This window comes from Vicugna pacos, chromosome 9, assembly GCF_048564905.1.
Source record: "Vicugna pacos chromosome 9, VicPac4, whole genome shotgun sequence".
Classification (NCBI taxonomy): domain Eukaryota; kingdom Metazoa; phylum Chordata; class Mammalia; order Artiodactyla; family Camelidae; genus Vicugna; species Vicugna pacos.
In genome coordinates, this window is record NC_132995.1 from 3,990,426 (window position 1) to 3,997,388 (window position 6,963).

Genomic DNA, 6,963 nt, shown 5'->3' on the forward strand with positions numbered 1-6,963 from the left:
GTCTTAGGTCGCCCCCCTCTGGGGGTCTCACCCGTCCCGGGCTACCCAGCCTTCTCACCTCTGAGCTGCAGCTTTTTATAACTTGTTTACCATTCCGTCCCAAGGCTCGGTCCTTGGTTCCCACAGTCGGGGGCCTACATATATATCTATGATTAATGAAAAATTAGCCTTATTTTTGGAAATTGGAAAGAAATTATCTTAAGAGGAAGTTTTAGTCAAAGGAGCCAGAATATCTGTATGTGTGTAGTTCACATTTAAGTGGTGTTATTATATCTTGCTGCTGTTTTATTCAGAATGTATCACAGGTCTCATGTTTTAATTAATAAAATGGAATCACTGTGTTCATACCCCGGGGTGAATCCCGTCACTCCAGCACAGTTTTATCCCCCTCGGCTCTGTCTAACAGAAGCTAATGGTGCACCTCTAGGCTGTCAGGGTTGAAAGAATCTATAGTTTCTTTTTATGCTGGAGTCAAAGAACATACAATTTGGGGATTCTATATTCATAGTTTGTATTTGAGTTACTCTCTCTAAACTGCTCCAGAATATTTCTGTGGCTAAATGAAAATGCCATAGCAGTGCAGCTTCAGGCTCTTGGCTTCTATTCAGATACAGAAATTGAACTGAGTAGATGTAAAGATCAGATTAGCTCTTGAGTGATTCATGTATCAGGCTGCATCCCATCTACTAAATAAACAGATGCCTAAAGGTGCTGTACAAAATGGAAAGCTTTTGTACGCAGAACCTGGGTTGGATGGAAAAAGTTATTACTTAAAAAAAAATTGTTTCAAGCAAGGTCACCTTTTGGGGGGAAAGGAGGGGAAAGGTAGATTACCTCACTGGTGTTGATCAAGAAATTTCAGAGTAATTGCTTTAAGGTCACATTCCTGGGAGGGATGAAATTGAAATTAAATCTTGGTTCATTGTCCTCAGGGCAAGTGACTTTGTTTTAATATCCCCTAAACCCTGCCCTCCATTCGTGAGTATGCATTCTGAATGTATTTCTTCATGCCTTTTGTGTGTGTGTGTGTTCAAATAAAATGCATGGTGCGCACCTCAGTTTACATGAACTCAAAATAGGAATGTAGTAAGCGTATGGAAAATACTAGAAAATTTTAAAATTTCAGAAATAAGGATGAAGTTAATCTCTCTTTTTTGCTTGAATTGCTCAGTTAATTTGAAAAGATTGATATTCATGAGTTTACTGTTAAAAAATATTCAGTGGTAACTTTTTAATAGATAAACTAGAGATTTCTTACGTTCACTACCTACACTGCCTTTGTTGTTGAGTACTTGGCACTTGTGACCATTCACTGGAATAGGGTGGAACGCTCCCCAAAGTTTGCCTAAGTTATTGAGACTGATACTAATGTTGAATTGTTGTGAGAATGTTTGCTTCATGATTCAGCTTTCAGGGGAACTGGGGAGACTTCGAAGCTGTTCAGAAAATTGTTTTAGAGAACAGGGCTTCCTGGGTTATGGTGGTTACTGGGTGGGGCTTGTGGGAGAAAAACATGCTTACAGGTTGGACTTCAAGTTGGTGGTGTGACCCAGATTATGTTTAATTTACATTTTTTGTCTTTAACACCAAAGGATCCAAAGAACAATGGGTGGTTTGGAGAGCCTTGTGACATGAACATGCACATCAGGCAATGTCCAGTTCACAGTGGGTGCACTAGAAACTGGAAGAAAGAGTTGCCTTCGGTCTTTGGTTCAGTGGAATAATTGGAGTGGCATGATGGCGAACTGACCTTTTAACGTGGGAGTTGGCTACAGTCAGGTAATTGAAAATCAAATACGTGGAGTTTAACAAGCATGCTTTGAAGTAAATGAAACTACAATGATGAATAAGATAGAAAGTCCCCGAGGTTCCACCTGCAGTTTGTGACAAGGAGACAGTCATTGCAGATGCCGGTCGGCCGTTCTGCCATTTCTCAGGGACCAGAATGCGCATTCAGAGCCTGGAGAGTCTTGCAGGGAAAATGAGGATGGTGTTACTTTGTCCGTGGCAGCTGACACCCGACAGCCTCCACTTAGAATTTGTTCCCATCCAAAAATGGTTAATATATTTAATGTGTATTTAAAAAAAATCACTTCACGACGTGATCTTAGTTTGGGTATTTTCCATAGCACAGTTTGAGTGAGTCATGTTAAATGCTTTGTTCATAATAACTTACTGAATTTTGATCTGAAAAAAGTACTGATGTTTATTCTCATGTCACAAACCAGGGGTATTAGGACTTCTAGTTATCTCCTCAGACTCAGGCCTTGTCTCAGGGTTATTCCTCCCACCTCAGTGTCTCTGCCACTGGACTAGTTTCTACTCCAGAAACACTCTGAGATGTGCTCACTTATGCCCCTGCCTCTCAGCCTGAAATAGGCAAACACTCACCCAATCTCTTCCCGCTGCTGGGACCGTGGGCTGAGTGTGATGTACCAAGTGTGTGGGGGCAGGTGTCCACCCGGGACCTGAGATGCGTCTGCAGTTCTGACATCGTCTCTTAGAACTGCGATTTCAGTTCAAATGTAGTGACATTGACCATGCACGCGTGGTCAGGTGAGAATCTTCTGAAAACCTATGTTCCCATTTGCCAGTTCCTGCAATTACATGTTCCTAATGAACATCACAAGAGTGCAGGACTCTTCCGTGAGCCCTTAAAGATGACGGGGTTTAATGTGGAGGAAACAGAAAACTCTGAGGCATCACACTTGCTGAATGGTGATGCTGAAAATAATTTCGTTTGCCTGTTTTCTCACTGTATGTGCGTGACTGAAATGCTTATTGATGTTTTTGCCCATTTTCTAATTCAATTTCCATTTTTACTGTCATGGATCTCGAACTCCTTATACATTCTATGTGTCACTCCCTTGGAAGATACATGGTATGCAAATATTTTCTATTATTATGTAGCTTTTTTTTTTTTAAGAACCAGTAACTTTATTGGAAGAAACGTTAACACTGAAAGAAGAAAAACTTAAGTGAACATTTTTTGTTGCAAGGGCAATATTGCTGTATGCATGCCAGGCAGGGTGAACTCGGAAAGTCACCCTTATTATGTAGCTTTTTGAAAAAACTTAACATGGTTTTTGACAAACCAAAGTTTTTTTACGTTTTGTTGAATTCCAGTGTATCTTTTTTCTCTCTCTTATGAATCATGTTTCTGGTGCCATATCCAAGAACTCTCTACCAAGTCCTAGAGCCTGGTTTTTATTCTAGAATGTCTTTCCTAAATATCTTATACTTTAAAGTTTTATACTTGTACATTTCAGGCTGTGATTAACTTGAAGCTAATTTTTGTACATGTGTGAAATTTAATTGGAGATTCTCCCCCCCCACATATAAGTATTCCACTTATTTATGACTATTTCTTTTGAAACCCTACCTTCATTATGTTACCTTAGCATTTTAGTCAAAAAAGCAATTGAAAGTACAGTCAACCCTTAAACAATGCAGCGGGTTAGCGGCGCTGACCCCCAGGCAGTGGGAAACCCACGGATAACTTTGTGCTCAGCCCTCTGTGCCCAGTTTGGCACGTGCAGATTCAGTCACGCTCAGATCCTGTAGTACTATAGTATTTATTGGGGGAAAAAATGCATGTGTAAGTGAACCTGCGCAGCTCACGCTGGTGGTGTTCGAGGGTCAACTGTGTTGTGTTTGGCTGGTTTTTGTTTCTCCATTCTGTTCGACTGGGCTATGTGCCTGTCACTCCACCAGCACCACAGTCGATTACCATCATTATATTAGGATTCTTGAGATTATGTGGAGTGATTCCAACCATTTCAGTATTTTTCAGATACTTTAGTGCTTCTAGTTTTCTTGCTTTCCATATTGACCTTAGAATAATCATGTCTACAAAAAAACTTGATAGGAAATGCATTAAACCTGAAAATTTGGGATGATTGGTATCATTTCTTGTGTCGTCGATCAATGAATATGGTCTTTAACAGTTCAGTGAAAATGGTGTTTCATTTAAATGACTAAAACATCATCTTTGATTTCCTTCATTACCATTTTGTAGTTTTCAGCATAAAAGACCACATTTTATTAGAATTATACCCTGGGTGTCAGATGTTCAGCCCCTACTCAACAGATGACTAAAGAGAAATGTTAAATGGAGAGACTCATTACTCAGATCCGGAAGGAGCTACGAGGCACACCTTGAAGGGCCAGGTAAGAGTTCAGGGCAGGATGCAACAAACATGGGGCAAGACCTGGGGCATGTTGGGATCCGTGGATGGAGTGCTTTGGGGCCCCAGGTGTAAGAGGCTGGATTGGTCAATTTAAACCAAAAAAGTAAGGACTGGTAACCGTCAGGAGGGGAACGGGGTCTTACCTAAAGTAGGACAAGGAGAAGGCCCTTGGTGACAGGAGGTTGGGGGGGGGCGGGCAGGAATGGTCATGAAAGGGCAGTTGGGAGTCACATCAGGAACCTTACTTGCTGTAACTCCATGGCTATTACCTAGGGCGTGCGGTGAAGGGAGAGGTCAGCTTAAGACCCTGCAAGGCCTCTTGGCTCCACAGAATAGGTGCTGGGGCAGCAATATTATAAACTTAAGTGCCAACAGTCACCAGCTGTGACTGCGGATTTCTTTTATCGGTGGAGAGGGGGGTTTAAAATTACAAATTCACTCCACAATTCAAAGTATTTATCCAAATGATCTCTTTCACATGGGCCATTCGTGGTAGGTTGTATGTTTAGAGGAACTGGCCCATTTGATTTTAGTTGCCAGATGTATGTATATGTGTTTTTGTAATAGTCTTGCTCTTCTTCTGGTGTCTAAAGGTTTTAGTAATACTTGGTTTCATTTGATGTTAGCAATACGTGTTTTCTCTTATTGCCTTGGGTAGTTTTGCTAGTGGGTTGTCAATTTTATTGACCTTTTCAGTGAGCCAGCTCTTCTTTTCGTTTCTCTATTGTTTTCCAATTTTATTTTCATCCTTACCTTTATATCCTTCCACATCATTTTTCATTCTTTTTTCCCCTGACATCTTAACTGCAACTTAGATTACTGTTGGATGTTAATTCCTCTTTTCTAATACACATGTATGCTCTAAAGATCCCTCTCAGTATGACTTCAGTTACATTTAACAAAGTTTGACATGTTCTATTTTTATTTTCTTTCAGCCTGTTGTGTTTCACTTGAGTTTCCCTCTTTGACCTGTGGATTTTTAAAAGGTAGGTGGTTTCATTTTACGGCGTTGGAGACTTCCCAGCAAACTTTTTGACTTGGGGCTGAATTTCATTGTAGGCCATGGACACTGATTTCCATGTTACTAAATTTGTTGAGTAGCTTTTGGCCCAGGATGAGACCTGTTTTGAGACATGCTTTTGAAAACAATGTGTGATCTGTTTTTGAGTGGTGTCCTGAAAATCAGGCCCCAGGATTTGGTGGTGGTGCTGAATTCACCCGTGTCCTGCTGTTTCCCGTGTCATCGTTCGGTCAGGTATTGAGAGACGTTGTCTCAGCTGTGCTGGGGGGTCTGCGGGTTCTTCCAGGCCTGTCGGTTGTCGCGTCACGTGCTTTGCAGCTGCTCCCTGCTGTGCGCGCACTTAGGACGCCTAGTCATTATGGTGGACTGACCCTTTATCATTGTGTCATTTGTTCTTTCTCTTTAGTAATTTTATTTTCTTTGAAACCTGTTTTATCTGCTAGTAAGACAGACACTCCTGCTCTCCTGTGGTTGATGCTTTACGTGGCATATAGCTTTCCCTTTTATTGACATTGTGGGGCAGAGATTCCTTTGTTGTGTGAAGCTGCGCCATGACTAGGGGTGTTTACCAGCAGCACCACTCCAGCTGTGAAACAAAACGTGTCTCCACATATTTGCACGGGTTTCCTGTGAGAGAGTGATCACCCCTGGACGTGCCTTCCGCCAATGCAGAGATCAGGAAAGCAAAAGACAGTTACATGGCATTTGGTTTTCAACTGCTTTTACACATTACAACCTAGACTTCACATCATAAATAACAAGCAGAATTAATGGTTGTAACTGTGTCTCGTGTCCCACTGATAAAACTTACCATTAAGGAATATTTTGAGGGTCATAGGGAAGTTAAGTCTAAATTCATGGCACAGCCTAAGTGAAGGACATGGCCCTAATGCCTTTTGAAGTAACCCGTTAGGTGATTATACTTTATTAGCTGTAACTAGGCTAAGCGAAGGACAGTGAGACACAAAATACTGGATTATCCGTTCTCAGAGGAAAAGATGAAGCCAAAAAAAGATCAGTCCCCACTCCAGGCCCCATGGAATGGGACCTGACGACACCTGCTCAGGAAAACTGCACGTCTGCTATAGACCAAGCACTGCGGGCCTGCCCCTCCCTCTCTGAATGGGGGGCTTACTGAGGTCCTCTTTCTCTGGTCCAGGATGTGTTACGAGCAAGGAGGATGTCACACAGGACTCTGAATCAAGAGGAACCTCATGTTTGGGTAAAACTTTTTTTTTCTTTCCTTTGGGTCAAGGATAAACGTATTTTGTGCAAAGGACAGACATTTTGATAGAAGCTGCACTAACATATCTAGTAATATTATCTCCAACTGATTACCAAAGCTGCTCTGAGATGATACATGTCTGCCCTTGGGTATCAGGCTGGCCACTCAGGCAACCCTTCCTTCCCCTTGACGAGACTGTCTTAGGGCAGGTGAGGCTTTGTGAGCTCCTGGCCAGTCTGGGGTGTGCAGAATGGCATGTTTCAACTCTTCAGTGGCAGCTTTCCAACTCTTTGTTGCTTCATCTGACCCTCTCTTCTGCTTCAAGATGGTCTTAGATAAACTGGAAATTTACCCTGGATCACAGAATTAAATTATAGAACCAAGCAAGAGGAGAGTAATGATGGATATGAGGAAGAAATAAAATGCTGCTGTAAGCCAATGAGGACTCAGGGCTGTCACGACAGCAAGCCTTCTAGAAAGCTGACTGGTACACCTTCAGTGGCCCTTTCTGTCCTTACCCAGCCTAA